The 19,258-nt window shown below is 38.5% G+C and overlaps 1 long non-coding RNA gene across 1 annotated transcript; it reads left to right on the top strand.

Annotated features, from left to right (window-relative positions):
* Window positions 1-6: 6 nt before the first annotated feature.
* LOC134298805 (uncharacterized) lies at window positions 7-15,067 on the top strand. Its single transcript, XR_010005894.1, has 2 exons — window positions 7-11,895; window positions 14,885-15,067. It is a non-coding gene; the product is annotated as an uncharacterized LOC134298805 (long non-coding RNA).
* The last annotated feature ends 4,191 nt before the right edge of the window (window positions 15,068-19,258 follow it).

Here is a 19,258-nt window from a genome sequence, read left to right as displayed (position 1 = left end):
TGTGTGTGTGTGTGTTTGAATAATTATCTCTATACCTATCTATCTAGGTGGATATAGTATAGATATAGATGTCTACCTATCTATCATGTGTGTGTTTGAATACTTATCTCTATACCTATCTAGGTAGATATAGTATAGATATAGATGTCTACCTATCAATCATTTGTGTGTTTGAACATTTATCTCTATACCTATCTAGTAGATATAGTATAGATATAGATGGCTATCTATCAATCAATCATGTGTGTTTGAATACTTATCTCTATACGTGTCTATCTAGGTAGATATAGATGTCTATCAATCAATCAATCAATCAGTCATGTGTGTGTTTGAATACTTATCTCTATACCTATCTATCTAGGTAGATATAGTATAGATATTGATGTCTATCTATCTATCTATCGTGTGTGTTTGAATACTTATCTCTATATCTCTCTATACGTGTCTATCTAGGTAGATATAGATGTCTATCAACCAATCAATCAATCAATCAATCATTTGTGTGTTTGAACATTTATCTCTATACCTATCTAGTAGATATAGTATAGATATAGATGGCTATCAATCAATCAATCAATCATGTGTGTTTGAATACTTATCTCTATACCTGTCTATCTAGGTAGATATAGATGTCTATCAATCAATCAATCAATCAATCATGTGTGTGTTTGAATACTTATCTCTATACCTGTCTATCTAGGTAGATATAGATGTCTATCAATCAATCAATCAATCAATCAATCATGTGTATGTTTGAATAGATATAGTATAGATATTGATATCTATCTATCTATCTATCATCTATCTATCTATCTATCTATCTATCATGTGTGTGTTTGAATACTTATCTCTATGTCTCTCTATGTAGATATGGTATAGATATAGCTGTCTATCTATCTATTGTGTGTGTCTTTGAATACTGTTCTCTATATTTTCTTATCTAGATATGTGTGTGCATGTGTATGTATATGTTGCGTGTGTGTGTGTGTGAATACTTATCTATATAGCTATCTCTATCTAGATATGTGTGTGTATATATGAATACTCTCTATAACTATTTAGCTATCTATAGTTATCTATCTAGATGTGTGTGTGTATAAGTATGTGTGTGTGTGTGTGTGTGTGCATAAGTGTGTGTGTTTATCTCTACATCTATCTATCTAGATGTGTGGTTGTATGTGTATGTGTAGCTATGATATATATGGACACTCTATCTCTCTATCCAGATGTCTTGTGTATATAGGAGTGTGTGTGTGTATGTATGCATACATACGCATCTCTCTATCTATCTATCTATCTATCTATCTATCTATCTATCTATCTATCTATCTATCATCTATCTATCTATCCGTATGAGTGGACTTTGTTTCCTAAAGATTCCAAATCCAGAAAAAATTAAAATGAATTATAAGTGGTAGCACATTGTCAGCTATTACATACGGATCAAAACTATCAAAATGTATCAAATCACTTTGGTATAGTGCTTGGAAAATTTCATTTTATAACAAAAGAATTCATATCCTCAGCACGTTTTTTCAATTCCTGTACAATTGGTACCTTTTGGAAACAAGCATCAGATACATATCTCTCCCCCTCACTCTGTTTCTCTTTCTTTCTAATATGTGTATGTGTTTCTATACCTATTTCTATCCATATCTATGTATGCTCCTCAAGATGTATGTGTGTGTATACCTATTTCTTTCCCTTCCTCCCCCCTTCTCAATATGTGTATATGTGTGTGTGTGTGTGTGTGTGTGTGTATATATATCTGTGTGTTTCTTGGGACCTTATCAGATGCAAGTCATCCCCCGTTTTGACACACTTCTAAGACATTTCAGGGAAGAAGTGATACAGAACCCTTCACACAATGTGAAACTACTTCTGGTTGTCACCCATCGTGTTTTGTCCTTGAAATGTGGTAGAAGTGTAGAGAAATGGTGAGGGACAGGAGATGGGGGAGAAACCATCTTCTGAATTCCTGATGCACCTTTATCAGTGCTCATATCACATTGGTGCCCAAACTTATGATTTTAAGTATGAAAGGAGTGTTAAAAGTGGAGGGAAGATTTCATTGAAATGAATGTTAGATTTCATTGAAAGGAGTGTTAAAAGTGCCGGGATTCAAAGGGGAGGCAGATCATCACAAGGAGGTTTAAAATAGTGCTGGCTTAGGACAGGAAGGCATGGAAAGGACAGATCATGGAAAAGGGGTTTAAAATCCCCCCTGCTCTCTCCCTTCCCCCATAATAATATTGGCTTTCAAGATTGTACTATAGTTAGCTTTCTAGTTTTGTTTTCCCACCATTTCAAAGTTTTTCTTGATTTAAAAAATTTGGAGTGGGCAGGGAATGCACTCGCTCATGTGATGGTTCAGAACATGAGACAGAATGGGAGAAAGACTGGAGAACATAAAGGGTCTGATGGGATTTGTAAAATGAAACAATTTCTTTTAAAATGGAAGGGTATGATATGCTTTTCTAAGAACTTGACCCCCACCCTTACTGCAACACATCTGATGAAGTCCTCAGATTGCAGTGTTAATAGTTGCAGCTTCTCTGAGCCATTCACTCTCATTCAGCCTACCTCTCATGATTGTGAACTGAAGTAGGGGCAAGGGAGACTATAGACATGAGTTCTTGAAGTGACAAAATAGTATATAAAATAATAGTAATACAATACACATACACAATATTTACAATTCCCACCACCATGAGGATTATTTTCTTTGACATATGAATCCTTTTTGATACAATCCTTATAGAGTTGTTGTATGCTTTCCGGGCTATATGGCCATGTTCCAAAAGTATTCTCTAGATGTGGGCGAAACATCAGGAGAGAATATTTCTGGAAAAATGGCCATATAGCCCGGAAAACATACAACAACCCTGTGATCCTGGCCATGAAAGCCTTCAACAACAAATCCTTATAGATTTAGATATGGCCTGATCTCTAGGCTTATTCATAATATAATTCTTGACCCAGTTCCATCTTTCTTCAACTTCTCACATTCTGTTTTCATTATCTTTTGAATCATTTAATTTTACATCCATAATTTCAAATTCCATTTCGTCCACCATATACTGATACTATTTGTTTACTGTCCACTTTGGTTTGTCTTTTCATCCCAATACTATCACCACTTGTGTGTACTCAGTTATTGCTTCCTGTATTTCCCTGTAATTTCCCATTTCTTCTCTTTGTACTAAGACCGCCATTTCTTTTGTTATCACCCAATCGATTCCTAATATTTGGTTTGACACATTTTGTATAGTCTGCCAGAAGTATTGTACCTGTTCGCATTCCCACATCATGTGCATAAACCACCCTTTCAAGTCAATACGGGACTTGAAAAGTATGTGGGAAATGGAGTTACAATTACAGAACAAGATATGAGACAAGTGGTAGAGATAATAGGGATGGCAAGGAATACAAAAGTAAGAGAAATGAAGAGGAAAATACTACATAAGTGGTATTGTACACCCTGACATACTATTATTAAAAGGGGAGTAGTCAGTCTTGGCATGAATGTCAACAGAATAGTAATACATTTGACTTTTGGTTTCCATTGGGGATTTAGTATGGAGTCTATTTCAGGACTCCATACTAAAATTGATGGATATTCATACTATTGTGTGCAATGGCATGGTAAGTTATATCCCTTATATAAAATGGCAAAATCAAAGTTTGATTTTAAAAATACTTTCAAATCATGGATGGTTGAATCCATGGATGCAGAATCTGTGGATACGGAAGGCTCAATGCAAGGGAACAATGAGGGGAAGGTTGAAAGGAAATACTAATGATGTGTGAAGGTCATCTTGAGTCCCATTTCTGGGAGAAATTTTGGCAGGAAATCCAATAAAAAAAACAAAGAACATAAATTCTTAATATGAATTGAATTAATGTACTCTAAGGAGAATGTGAGAGTTACTAAGGAGAATGTGAGAGTTAAAAATGAGAGAAGGCTGAGGTGAGGTAATGAGATGCAAGGTGAGCCAAAAATAACAGCAGAGCGTTATCTAAAATGGCAATTCTTAGCAGGTGCAGTAACTCCTCTCTCAGGTTTTAAGACAGGGCCAGAGCGTGATGGTCCTTTGCACCCTTTGTTTTCAGATTGTCAGTAGTAAAGCATTTGCAGACCATTTGGTGCCCTTTTGTCATGGCATAAATTTGTTCTTCCAAAGTTGTCAGCTGTGGAGGTGGTGAGAAAAAAGTGCATAGCAACACGGAGCCTCCTGCGAACCCAAATAAAACTGCGTGAAAGATGAATCAGGCAACACAAGAAGGAGCAGCAGTTTGTTAAAGAATGTCTCTGTGTTGTCTCTTTTTCTGTTTTGGATGAGTTTCCACAATCACCTTCAGCACATTGTGGCCAATGCAATGATAAGATGGATGTGTGAAACCACCATGGCCTTTCCAGCAAGGGAGGTGGAATTGCTTCACAACACCTTAAATTGCGAAGGTTCTCAGTGAAGCTATGTCACAAGTTCAGCTGATAACAGTGATAAAAGGGCTAGTGTGTCATACATGGCTTTTAAACAATTTGGCAGTAACACATGTGCTTTATGTGCTGTAGATGCAAATTCAATCTCTGTCACCTACAATTTTATATGTATCCAATGTATACCTTTCTTGTAAGAACTCAGGTTAGCCAACAGCCTAGGTGAAAACACACTGTTAAAATCACATATTACAAATATTGAAAAATCACACATTGGAAGTTACCGATCTTTTGAATCTCAAGATGAAATGTTAGCAAAATAGAAACAAAACTACAAATGAGCTATAGTAAAAGACATTCAACAATTGCTCATTCCTCAAATGCCTGTAGAAATGAAAGTGTATCTAAAAGGGCTTGAAAGACAAAAGCCAGTGTGACAACTATTAAAACAGAATTGTGTAACTGGAGGGCCACCACTGATAAAGCCCTGCTATATGTAGCACAGGCAACAGTAAAGGATGCTGGGAGCAGTCATTTGAAGACACGCAGAGGTACACAATTATCAACACACATATGCATGCTAGGTTGCCCTGATCCAGATTGACGTGTCTTATGTTGAATACGTAATATCCTAAGAGCCGAATATATGTCCCTATTCACTAAGGAGTGGGAAGCAGAAACATTTTTCCCATGAATTGGTTGACAGTTCCAGTCCAAACGATGTTGCTGTTTCTCCCAGTAGCCTTCTGGAAGCTCACAAACAAGAGATAAGGATGTGACCAAAACCTGAGACTAGCAGAGTTTTGTTTGTGTTGCAGTGCTTATTCCCTACTGAAGCATTCTGTGCTCCCGAGAGCTTCTTTTTTACACTTTTGACCCCTTCCTGCCCAATAATTTTCACATGCCCCGGGGTATATAGGTATATGAAATACGCATAAAAATCAAACATTTACTGATAATCAGCAATTGCATAATTTGCTAAACAGTCTGAAGAACCTTCTGCAAAGCCCATTATAAACACTATACATTGTTAACAGATTGGTGTAAATGGGTGCATTCAGAAACCTTAAATTGTTGCTAGAGTTTTTTGTGAACCCAACACTGAGGGAAGGGGACCCCATTTGGGTTTGGGACCCAGACCTTAAGATACAGTGCTCTAGAAGAGAGGCGTTTTACTGTCAGTATTGGCCACCCAGGCAACTATGGTGAGTTTCATCCCATCTGCAAAGAGGGATGGATGAACCAATTTTTGCTCACAATTGCATCTAAATGGGTTGTTCTTGTCATGTTTTTGGCTACTAAGCAAATTTAGAACCAGGAGAGTGTCTCCCCCCTTTCTTTTTACAATAGAAAGTGCCTTTTAAGTCACTTCTAGTTCACTTCCTGGTTTTTAAAGCCTTTCCTGAACTTAACTTGATGTGAATGCACGGGTGTTGTAATTTCACGATCTATTAAAATCCTCTGACAGAGTTCCGGGGCCTCTCCAAATTGCAAATCTCAAGAGTCCCTAAACTGCAGCTATGGCAGTAAAATGGATTGAAATTGCTATAATAGCATAACATGAATTGACTATTGGTTTTCTATGCAAATAGGAAAGAAGAGTATATTTGAATGATATCATTACATCGATTTCATACTACTTTAACTGTCATGGCTGCACTGTAAGTGCTGGGATCTATAATTTGGTAATGAGCTAATGTTTGTGGCATAGTAGTTTGAGTGTTGTTCTGTGACTCTTGAGAACAGGGTTCAAATCCCTGCTCAGCCATGAAAACCCCCTGGATGCCTTTGGGCAAGTCATGCACTCAGAGCTTCAGAAAGCCCCATGATAGGTTCCTCCTAGGGTTGCCCTAAGTCGGAAAGAATTTGAAGGCACACAACAGCAACAAAAGATACTTTGAATTTTATATTTTACCACTTAAATTATTATAAAAAGGAGAAATCTGTGTGTAGTTCAAGAAGTTTCTTCATTTGTAGATGAGCAAGCCCAGATCTCACCAAGCACAACAGCTCTGTCCTATTGTTGGGACCATGCTACTTCTAAATCAGTAGTTGACATATAGTCATCATGACAGCCTTATCTCGCAAAACTAGGATGTGAAGGGGATACAAATAGCCCAATGTCCTGTTGCAAGCAGAGGCAAATATGGGGGAGATTTCCAGGAGCACTAAGTCATTAAACTCACATCTGAGTGTGGATTTTGCATTAGATTTCTGTTTGAGCTGTCCATAGTACTGATTCCAGGGTTGTTAAACAGCTACATAACTCTTGGTTTTGAAGGTAGTTTCTTATGTTTTCATTCAAAAAGGAAATAAACAATTGGTCTGAATTTTAATTAAAGGGGCCTAAATATCCTAAATGCCCTTGGAAGTTAAGTAGCTTCAGCCCAGGTTAGCACTTGAATGGGAGACCATTGAAGAATACCAGATGCCATAGGCCAGCTTTTCTCATCCTGGGGGTCGGGACCCCTAGGGGTATCATGAGGGATGTGTCAGAGAGGTTGCCAAATACCAGTATTTTCTCTTGGTCATGGGTGTTCTGTATGGGAAGTTTGGCCCAATTCTATCATTGGTGGGGTTCAAGGGGCTCTTTAATTATAGGTGAACTATAAATTCCAGCAACTACAACTCCCAAATGCCAAGGTCTATTTCCCTCAAACTCCACCAGTGTTCAAATTTGGACATATTGAGTATCTGTGGCATGTTTAGTCCAAATCCATCATTGTTTGAGTCCACAGTGCTCTCTGGATGTAGATGAACTACAACTCCAAAATTCAACTTCAATGCCCACCAAATCCTTCCAGTATTTTCTGTTGGTCATGGGAGTTCCATGTGATATCCATGAGGTTGCCATAAATAAATAAGCAACTGGTATATGTTAGTAAGATCCATCCAAGTTCGTTTCTAAAATCAGATGAGATCTGGTGCCTTTAGGGCCTTTAGGCCTCTTTATTTAAAGCTTTGGTCAGTTATTTCTTTTTTCTTTGGATGAAATCTTCTGAAACTTCTTTCTGAAAGGCAGTTTCGAGCTCGTTTTGTGTGTCTGTTTCTAAGGACTGACACTCTTTCCTTGAACTCCTGTTGCGTATTCATAGCATCCTCAGTTTGTTGTTTTGCAAAATATGGGCAGAAGAGACAGCAAAAAACAGAAAGAGCCTATCAACTGCATAGATACATTCGACAGCCATTTGTCATCTGCCAACCTCCTCTTGGGCAGCAATACAATTGACGATAGAAAGTCTCAAATGGTCACCAAGAATTGGCATTAGGACTCATCATTAATCAAAAGTTATGCATTTTATTAGAATCAAGAGATGCTAGATGGAGGTGGCTATTTTCACTTGCTGGTATATTGTAATTTTTTTGTTGCTTCCAAATCTCTACCCTTCTGAGATTGTTATCATCAAGGGGAGCCAGTGTTCTTATCTTTGCAGAATATATCTTAAGAACTCCTGACCTCTCGATATCCCAAGAAGGATCTTGCTTATCTGCATGAGATGTGTTACAATTTCTGGCACCATCTACACTGTAAAATTAATGTAGTTTGACACCACATTAACTGCCATGACTCAATGATATGGAACCCTGTGATTTGTAGTTTGGTGAGGCACCAGCATGCTTTGACAGAGAAAACTAGAGACCTTGTAAAACTACAGCTCCCATGATTCCACAGAATTGAGTCATGGCAGTTCAAGTAGTGTCAAATAGCATTAATTTTTACAGTGTAAATGCACCTTCTGTCAGAAGATCCTGGTATTAGAAGTCCTAGTTCAGTAGCACTGTTTTAAAAAAGATTTGGGAATGATGTGATCTGGATTTTGGGGTGGGCTTGGAGTTTTAATGCATGACAATGTTTTAATAACATATATGGTTTAATTTTTTTGAATATTTATATTACCTTGTTGTAATTTGTATTATTTTATTAGCCACCTTGAGTTCCTGTATTGGAAAAAAGTCGGATAAAAATAAAAGGAAATACATGAAATACATAGAATGTTCCTAAGCACCTTCTAGAGGGCATGGATATATTTTTTGCCATATTTTATGCATGGAGCCTTGGCCATTTTAGTCACAAGAGTGTCTTTTTTAAGCAACAGGAAGAGACTTGAAGTCACTGCGTGTCTTGTTGACTCTCCATGAATTTTATAAAACAAGGCACCCAATTCAGGGGTTCATAGTGGTTATGTGAAAAAGGGGGAACTTATGGAATCAGAAGCCTTCATAAATAAAGATTTATAATCAAATAGAAATCCTCCATGTCTCCTAAAGGACATCCTCTTATTGCTCTGAGCACATTGTCTCCCTCTTCAATAATTCCTTATTGATACCTGAACACAGCTAGACTTTAATATCAAGTCATACTTTTTAAAACTACTGATATTTTACCCGTTGATCTTGAACCATAAAAAGCTGCTTATGGATGCTTCTGTATTTCTAAAACACTGCACACATAAAAGTATGGGTGAGAGAAGAGCTTGAAGATTGCTGTTTGTGACAAGCTAAGGATACAGAGCCTTCAGTAAAATATATATTACAGGTGACAGAATGGGGTTTTATATGACTAAATGGGAATTACTAGACAAGAGCTTCGGTAGTTTCAAAGCATTCAGGGGAAAGGCTTGTGTTTTGGACTAATATTTGAGATGACCCTTGCTAGACACTTAAACCTATTGTGCATTTATTCAGAGCTTCCACTTTAGTTATTTTTAAACCGCAATTTCCTATCCTATCTGACCAACTACATTTTATTTTGGATACAAACTAGGATGTTCCTGGTCCTAGGATATTACCATCCAAATGGCCCAGTTTCTTATAAACTCTTGACTGGCTGTGCAAACCTCTGACTATATGTGTTTACTCAGAGTAAGTTCATTTTAGTTTGGTGTGGTTTACTCCAAAGTGAATAAGATTGTGGCCCCTTCTACACTACCATAGAACTGGATTATATGGCAGTGTAGACTCAGGACCCGTCTACACAGCCATATAATCCAAATCTGGATTTTATATGGCAGTATAGAAGGGCCTCATCTAATTCAGTTCAATGCAGATAATGTGGATTATCTGCTTTGATAATCTGGATTATATGGTAGTGCAGAAGGAGCCTGTGTCTCCAGGAATTTAGGCTAATGACTTGGTCTCAGCATGTATCTACACTGTAGAATTAATGTAGCTTGATACCACTTTAACTGCCATGGAATCATGGGAATTGTAGTTTTAATAGATCTGCAAAATTGTTGGTGCCTCACCAACATAATAATTATTTTTATTATGCAATGCTTTTGACAGGAAATAAATGAAAAAAAAACCCAAACTGCTGCAGTAGTGCAGTGGTTAAAACTGCTAGCTACAAGAAATCTGCTGACCGGAGGGTTAGCAGTTTGAAGCCACGAGTCAGGATGAGCTTCTGACTGTCAGCCCTAGCTTCTGCCCACCTAGCAGTTCGAAAGCATGTAATGCGAGTAGATCAATAGGTACCGCCTCAGTGGGGAAATAAAGAATGCCCCATACAGACATGCAGACATGATGGCAACTATCAGAGAAAGTCTATGTACAACAGGTTCCTTGGCATGGATAAATGGATAATAATAATAATAATAATAATAATAATAATAATAATAATAATAATAATACTTTATTTATATACCGCCCTACCTCCCGAAGGTTTCCATCAATAAATACAACAACATACAGTACATAAACAGTATAAAAACACATTATTACACAAAATAAAACCTTTAAACTAAAATAACAACCCATGACAATCACAACAATTTTCAATCAGGAGAGGAGGATCAATAATCCAATAGGTTAACATGGATCCGAGCACCTGCCCATGGCTGGATTGAGCATCGCCTCCAAACGCCGGAGATGGAATGAGGAAGGCCTTTACCTCTGTTTGTGTATTGTATGTCATGGTTCACTGTGTAAAAAGCCATTGAATGTTTGCCTTATATATGTAAACTGTAATCCGCCTTGAGTACCTTCGAGGAGATAAAGTAAATAAAGTGTATTATTTTTAGCATTATTATTAAATCTCAAGATTCAATAGCTTTGACTTATGACAGTTAAAGTGGCATCAAACTGCATTAATTTTAGTACAGATGGGTCCACAGTCTCACTATTGTGGCACATTGAATCACGTGACCCTCCAGATGTTATTAGATGCTACCTCCCAGTACTCCCCATTCACAGCTAGGGATGTTGGGAGCTGCAGTCCACCATATTATTTTCATCTTTTTTCCATGGCACAAGTGGGCAAAGTGCAGTCTTCAAGAAATGGTTACATCCATTAGCTAATGAGAGCTAATGGAATTTGCAATCCAGTAATATTCAGGGAGTTACACATTTCCCAGCACTGCTCTGTCATGTCCTATAAGGGGAGAAAACTGGAAAGGATTGTTTTTCCACAAGTCATAAAGGCCTTTTTTATTTGGGAGGACATTTGGGTTTTTACTATATAGTGGCCAATGGAGCTTTTAATGGGGATTATAGTCTTTCTGTTTTACAGTAGGTCCTTGGTATCTGCTGGGATTTTGTTCCAGGACTCCCACCTCCAAGTCCCACAATAAAAATGGCATAGCAAAATAGTATCCCTTATATAAAATGGTATAATCATGGTTTCCTTTTGGGATATTCTTATTTTTAATATTTTCAAGCCACAAATAGTAGAATCTATGGATGCAGTATGGATTAATATGAAAAAGCGGGTTGTGTTATATTTTAACTCTGGACATTGTCCAAATCAGACTGCAACTCTCATCACCCTCATGCTGCACAGACCAGGGCATCTTGGACAATGCTTGTCAGGACTGGGGATGCTGGGAGGTGTAGCCCAACACATATGGAAGGCACTAGCTAAGGGAAGGCTGCCCTATAATGCCTTGGAAGGGGCCTTGGGTGGTAGGAACCCCAAAAGTTATTACTGCACATGTATAATTTATTGCCTTGCCTCCAATTTTTGAACACGTCCATTACGCCCAGCTATTGGTTATTAGTTATTGTTGAGTTTATGCTTTTAAGCTTTTATACCGGTATGTTTTTATGTATTAATTCATTATAATTGAATGTATCGTATCTTGTTGTATTGTATTGTTGCATTACTGGGCTTGGTCCCCATGTAAGCCACCTCGAGTCCCTTCGGGGAGATGGGGTGGGATATAAGAATAAAGTTGTTGTTATTGTTGTTGTTATTATTATTGCTAGCTTGTGAGGCCATTGCAAAATCTTAGTACAGATTTTATTTTTCTAAGCCATTTGCAGTAGTTAGTAATGTGCATTTCTGTTCCATCTCTCTATTTTCCATTTCTCTGCAATTTCACACAGCACAATGTTTCCATACTACCCAGTTATGTATGCAAGCACTTTTCATTGTCGAGCGAATAATATAGATCCCCAATATGGTGAAAAGAAAGAAGGCATTCTATTCTTCCAGAGGACAAAGCAGTGGATGATGGGTAGGTGAAGGCATCAAGTGGATGATGGGGAGCAGGGGAGAAGCAAGAGACAAAAATAACCTGCATGTCACTAATGCTGTCAGTGCCAAGAGCAAAGATAGTGATGTTTGTAAGTAACAGATGTGCGTAATTCCGTTACTTGTAATACCTATATTCTACCAGGATTTATTATTTGTAGAAAACATGTCAGTGATGAATCAAAGACAGAGCTCTTAGCTTTGCAATGAAACATATTATGAAATTGCTTCTGCGGTCAATAGCTAGCCAGCCTTAGAGAAAGATCATTAGCTAAGTAGTTTCCTATGTAGAATCTTAACTATTGCTGAGTCTAAATTTAGTTGTGCATTAGCTGGATCTATAAGTAAGGTTGCACTGTGGAAAATCTCTGATATATATCACTTAGAGATTTATTGCATTGTTTAACTCATGCAGTTTTGTAACCCACATTTCTCCCATTATCAAAAAAATCTCTCTTCTGGTGACTATAAATTCTGCTGTTCATGCCCAACATCTTGAGTTTATCCTAGGATATCATTTCACTTTGTTGTTAGTTTTAGGGATAAACTGTCACTACAGTGGCAAAGTATGATATGGGAGAACAATAATAATATACTTTAATATACTTTATTTATATTCTGCTCTATCTCCCCGAGGGGACTGAGGGGATGACAAAATACATATATGGCAAACATGCAATGCCATTATACAATTAACAACAAAGACAGACAATACATAAACAGAGGCAAAGCTTCCCTCTTTTTCATCTCTGGCATCTGGAGACTGAGCTCGACTCGGCCATGGGGAGATGCTGTTGTTCCACTTTTTCCATTCTGAGGAACCTGTTCTCCATGGATACCTTCCTGATCAAATTGTTGGCATGTCTTCAAGGCACTTTTTATCTCCCAGCCAAAGAGGTACATATTTATCTACTCATATTGCTGTTTTTGAACTGCCAGGTAAGCAAAAGCTGGTGCTGATGGCAGGAGCTCACCCTGACTTGCAGCTTGAACTGCTGACCTTCTGGCTGGCAAGATTTTCTGTAGCTGGTGGTTTAACCTACTGTGCTATTGTTGTTGTTGTTGTTCATTCACTCAGTCGTTTCCAACTCTTCGTGACCTCATGGACCAATCCATGCCAGAGCTCCCTGTCGGCCGTCACCGCCCCCAGTTCCTTCAAGGTCAACCCAGTCACTTCAAGGATACCATCTTGCCCTTTGTCAGCCTCTCTTCCTTTTTCCTTCCTTTTTCCCCAGCATCATCTTTTCCAAGCTTTCCTGTCTTCTCATGATGTGGCCAAAATACTTCATCTTTACCTCTAATATCCTTCCTTCCAGTGAGCAGCTGAGCATTATTTCCTGGACTATGGACTGGTTGTGCTAACCACAGCCCAAATGTCAGTTTAACTCTTAATGAGAAATTTCAAATGCCAATCAAATGTGGGTAACTTAATTCTGCAAGTTAGACATCTTAACACAGGCCTGGACGAAGGTAAGAAAAATTTATAGGATAGGGACAATGCCTAGCTCATAATTATTTATACTTGATTGCCATGTAGAAGCTAATTTTCCCCAAGAACAGATGCTACCGTTTTCTTTGCAGAAACTAAAATGGCATAATCATAGGAATAGATTCATATTTTTATTCATTCTTGGCATTTAACATCAGACTTAATCCAAATTTTAGACTCAACAAGAGAAGACCTAATAAACCAATGACATTTACATACATTTATACAGAGGCATTTAACATCCAAATTTAAGTCATAAAATATAATATTCCAACCATTGAGGTTAACTTGGCATCTTATTCTGATGCCATACAAAGACCTTTTATTTTTTTCTCAGACCTCTTAACATTTGATTAAATTGCTTAAGCCACAAATGTCACATGCTGTTCTGTTTTGTTGAAGCTTTATCATGGTTTTCCAGTTTTATCATTCCAGTTGTCTCAGATATTGCCAGCTGATACAGAACGATAAGAATAATAAGTATTTCAAGAGGCCAAAGAGGTCAAGTGACTGTTTATGGAAATGAATGGATGTCCTCTGGGCTTGTAGGACTCATTGCATTATGATCAGCCACATGCTTGAAAACTTTCCAGTTATTTTTCAGTCTAGACAGGAATACATTTAGTGAAGATTATGCCTTTAGAATTGCTTCCTCAGAACTATGCATAAGGTTGTGACTCTATCTAGAATTGTCTTCAATTAAGCTAAGGCAGCTTTGTTACAGAGGAGAACCTCAATCACTCAAGGATTCTCAAACCTAGGTCCTTTTGGCTTCAATTCCCATAAACCCCAATAAGCTTGGCTGGCTAACGATCAGGAAGTTAGGAGCACAAGCCCAAATCATCTGGAGGAACAATGATTGAGGTCCTAGTGGTCTCTCATCATCAGAACTGTACCTGCTTAGCTTCAGAAAAACCCCATTTGCTATCTTTTTTTCTATTTTGAGCCCTGTCCACAGTGCCTTTGAAAGAAGCTAGGGTTCAGATTTTAGCATTTTTCTGGATGTGCATTCCAGTATCTCTGATCTAGTGTAGTGGAGTCCCCAGTGGCACAAAGGGTTAAACCCCTGAGCTGCTGAACTTATTGACCAAAAGGTCAGCAGTTCAAATCCAGTGAGTGAGATAAGCTCCTGCTGTTAGCCCCAGCTTCTGCCAACCTAACAGTTCGAAAACATGCAAATGTGAATAGATCAATAGGTACTGCTCCAGTGGGAAGGCAACAGAGCTCCATGCAGTCATGCTGGCCACATGACCTTGGAGGCATCTATGGACAATGCCAGCTCTTTGGCTTAGAAATTGAGTTGGAAAGATTAGACAGGGGAAAAACTTTACCTAATGTAGAGAAAATAGCTGAGAAACTTTATTGTTTGGCAGATACAGCCAGTGTTTTGGTGGTCTGCTCCTTCCTTCCTTCCTTCCTTCCTTCCTTCCTTCCTTCCTTCCTTCCTTCCTTGAAGTTGCAAATGTTTCTTTCTGTTTTCCAGATAGGCTCTTCTCAACAGCATGAGATAGTCTCCTTGAAGCCCACCAATGACCCATGTTGTGATTTTAAAGAAGGCAAATTCACTATGAAAAGAACTGATGTAATGAAGAATGTTATTTTCAGAGCATCATGCTCCTGCAGATTGTCTGTGTCCAGCGGAAGCAATAAAACGTGAAGAACTGTTCTTATGCTTTATTAATTATGTATGTCATTTGTAGTATCCTGTAGGAGGACATGCCAAGTGCAATTCAGATTTGAAAGGCATGACAACCATCACATATGTACAGCAACAAATACATTTTATATGCATCGGGAACGAAGTACCAATATAAATAACACGGGACATAAAATGCTAGTTTATCCACACATTGATCTGAAAATCATGTGGTTGGAGAAAACTTGTTTTCTTTTATGTGTGTTAATCTTGGCTTATACCTTCCCTGAAAATTCTTTATAATACCATTGCTTACAGCTTGAAAGTAGGTTTTTCTTGGTACAGTTTTGTACACTAAAATGGTAAGTTGACAAATGGACACAATTCTTCTATTCTCTTCCCACCCCAAAGATATAACTGATTTCTGTTTTTTTCATGGGATTTTCAAAATTTGTGTAATTTTGGCCCTGAATCTCTAGGACTGAAGAATTGTATGAACTGATGACTCATGGGCAAAGCGAAAAAGAAATCCCGGATTCAAAAGATTATATTAGTTATGTAACTTAATCATATTGGGACAATTTTGTCTCCAATTCTATTCATATTTATCTAAGAGTAAGGGTCAAATAAGACAATAAACCTAGCAGGCTTGTTTTGCAGAGATACTCCTTGAAAGGTATTTGTCTATCATAGAATGTGATTTTCCTTTTTATGATTTGTTATTAGAACATCTATAGGAGCCCCGGTGGTGAAGTGTGTTAAAGCACTGAGCTGCTGAACTTGCAGACCAAAAGGTCCCAGGTTCAAATCCCAGGAGCAGAGTGAGCACTCGCTGTTGCTCCAGCTTCTGCCAACCTAGCAGTTCGAAAACATGCCAATGTGAGTAGATCAATAGGTACTGCTCCGACGGAAAGGTAACAGCGCTCCATGCAGTCATGCCAGCCACATGACCTTGGAGGTGTCTACGGACAACACCAGCTCTTCGGCTTAGAAATGGAGATGAGCACCAACCCCCCGAGTCAGGCATGACTGGACTTAACATCAGGGGAAACCTTTACCTTTTACTATTAGAACATAAAAATGGACTTTAAATGACATGTGATATTAGTACAGTAAAGATCTGAGGAAATACCATTGCTGGAGTGAAAGCATCTTGCTTAACTCTACATAAAATTTGACTGTTCTCTTTTACATGATGCATATTTTTGCTGAATGTATGCTTCTGTTGGTGTTTAATCAAAACTCTAAAGGGAAGGAGGAGTTTTGCAGGGGGAAGGAGTTCCTACTTGTTGAAGCCATTCACTCACTCTGCTGACATCTAAGATTTCATGAGGTTAATATATCTACACAACATATCAGATTACTCATGAGAGATGGAAACTCGGATTTGTTGATTGGCAACTTTTATGGCTCATTTTCTAACTTCCTACTACAGGGTTCAGTCCTGTATATTATCAGAAAGGACCATAGATCTTTAGCATTAGCTAGTCTGGTTGTGTTTGTTTTATCTGATCTGTGATTGTCCGCTCATCTCATTATAGGCTGAATAATTTTTGAGCCTAATCAAACTGAACCCCCTAAAATACTCCTTACTCTAACCTCCCCCACCCATTCTTTACTGCTGCCTTTTTAGCTTCCTCTCTCATTTACCCTTGTCTCATTAAATCCTATTCCTGCCATGGGAGAGGTAGGATAGAGCTGAACAGCCATTCATGGACACTAGGTGCACCTACACTGTAGAATTAATGCAGATTGACACCATTTTAACTGTTATGGCTCAATGAAATGGGATTCAGGCATTGTAGTTTTACAATATCTTCAGTCTTCTCTGCCAAAGGGTATTGGTGTTTCATCAAACTACCACTCCCATGATTCCATAGCATGGAGCCATGTCAATTAAAGTTGTGTCAAACTGAGTTAATTCTACAGGCCAGAATTAATTCTACAGGTCTACTTCAGAAGGGACTTTGCAATAGAAAATCATTCTAGGGCCAAATTATGAACTGCAGATCAAAGTCTCCTTTTGCTTAAGGTTACTCATGCTCCCATAGGCAAAAAACCCAACTTTGTGATCAAATGTCAAAATAATTTTTATCATTGCATATGACTCAATGGATCTAGAAAAGATAAAATCAACAGGTTATTCTAGCCAATCGTGCATGAGATGAGATTTTGCCAGAGGGCCTTGAATATGTTTTGCTTATGAACAGTCATGAAGGACACTTATTTCCTAAAGAATTTGAATCTTTTCATTCTCTCCCTGTGCAGGAAGACTGATCTGTAGAAAGATCCTGCAACTTGCTTTTCCAGAATTTCTTGCTGAGTTTTTATACATCTCACTTTTGTCTGGTTGAAAGAAATGAATCGCATTAATATGCTGATATTCATTTTTGTGTAGTCATTTTCATCATGCTCATGATCACCAAGTCTAGTAAAACAGATCCTTGCATATCAACAGTCTGCTTCCAAGAATGCAAGGTGCCTTTCCTGTTCATAGAAACGTGGGATCTTAAGAGTTGGAAGTGCACCGCAAGGACCCTTTAGTTCAACCAACTGCACTGCAAGAATGCACAACTAACACACTCCCGAAAGAGGCTTTGTGGTCTGTTTGTTTAAAGACTTCAAAGCAGAAGAGTTCAACTACCCCACCTGCCCAGGGCAATTGTTCTTCTTCTTCTTCTTCTTTTCCCTTTTTTTCTATTCTTCTTAATGGTTAGGTGGGATCTGTTCTGTTGTCATTTAAAATCCACTTTCCAGTGCCCAGTGCCAATATCTAATGTGATGATTTGTCTTGTAGATGTAACCTATTGTACATGAATTCAGATGCAGGAGGATAACTCTTCTCTTCTTCAGCTCCACATGAAGAAGGTGGTTCAATTGGTTAAACCCTTGTGCCAACACAACTCCTGACTGACAGGTCGGTGGTTCAAATCTGGGGAGAGTGGGTAAGTTTCCTCTGTCAGCTCCAGCTCCCCATGCGGGGACATGAGAGAAGCCTCCCAAAAGGATAGTAAAACATCAAACATCTGGACGTCCCCTGGGCAATGTCCTTGAAGACGGCCAATTCTCTCACACCAGAAGCAACTTGAAGTTTCTCAAGTCACTCCTGACACGGAAAACAAAATCTCCACATGCATCCTCATATCTATAAAACCTTTTTCTGGAGGGCTGAAGGGAGAAGAGCCAGAAAGACCTGACTACATCCTGATGCTGAACTTGGGACAATATCACATTAGGTCCTTGTTTCACTATCACACAGTTTGCTTCTGCAGAACTCTGGAAAATGTAGTTTATAGCAGGGCCTTTGGAATTCTCAGCTAGAGAAGTTGTTGGTTTCCCTAAATGACATTTCCAAGATTTCTGCAGGAGCAAACTTGGTGATAGCAAAGCAGTGACTTCTGCTTTATAATGCTAATGTGATATAGTCTTTGGACTCTGTGGTCATCCCTCCACATTTGCTGGGGATACAGTCACAGGACACCCTATTAAAGAGAAAAACCACATTTTTTAAAACCGAGGGAACACCACTCTCTTGGAATCTCTAGGTCCAACAGTGCAACCCTATGGTCAGTTTCCTCATCTACCCAGCCAACGTCCTCCCAGTTCCTTGAAGGGAATGCTGCAACAGCTGGAGTTAGCCCTCCTTCTCCTTCTTAACATTCAGTGCACCTGTCCTTTATCTCATTGCTCTCATAACATTATTCATAGAGGAGAGCATTTTGATTGATTAGCCTTGTGGAAATCTTGTCAAGGTCACCTATTAAGTAAGCATTTCCTGGATCTTTTAAAAAAATAATTAAAATATGTGTCCTTGTAACATTACTTTCTTTTCAGGGATATACAGTGGAAGATAACTATGAATGTAGGTCCACCAGCACAATGTATGCTTACAGGCATTTCATACAGAAAAGAAGGAAAATTAATTTTCCCTGTAAAATGTTTCATTGAAGCAATCCTCATCTGCAACTTTGACAAACAAATCACAAATAGATGGACGAAAAGATAGCCAGAAGAGGTGTCTTAGGGCCCTTCCACACAGGGCCAGATTTCAGGATGGACTGAGATATTTTTATCCCAGTTCCTCCTGGGATTGAGGCTCCACACCTCTCTCAAACCCTGGGTTTTCCCTGGAGAGGGAGCTAGATGCCATCACCACCCCAGATGATCCAGAAGGGCATCCAACCAGTCCCCAACCCCCCCCCCATTTACCCCCAGAACATA

Source organism: Anolis carolinensis, chromosome 4 (assembly GCF_035594765.1).
Source record: "Anolis carolinensis isolate JA03-04 chromosome 4, rAnoCar3.1.pri, whole genome shotgun sequence".
NCBI classification, from domain to species: Eukaryota; Metazoa; Chordata; class Lepidosauria; order Squamata; family Dactyloidae; genus Anolis; species Anolis carolinensis.
The sequence above is the reverse complement of the archived record's forward strand: the minus strand, read 5'-3'. Positions and strand labels throughout refer to the sequence as shown.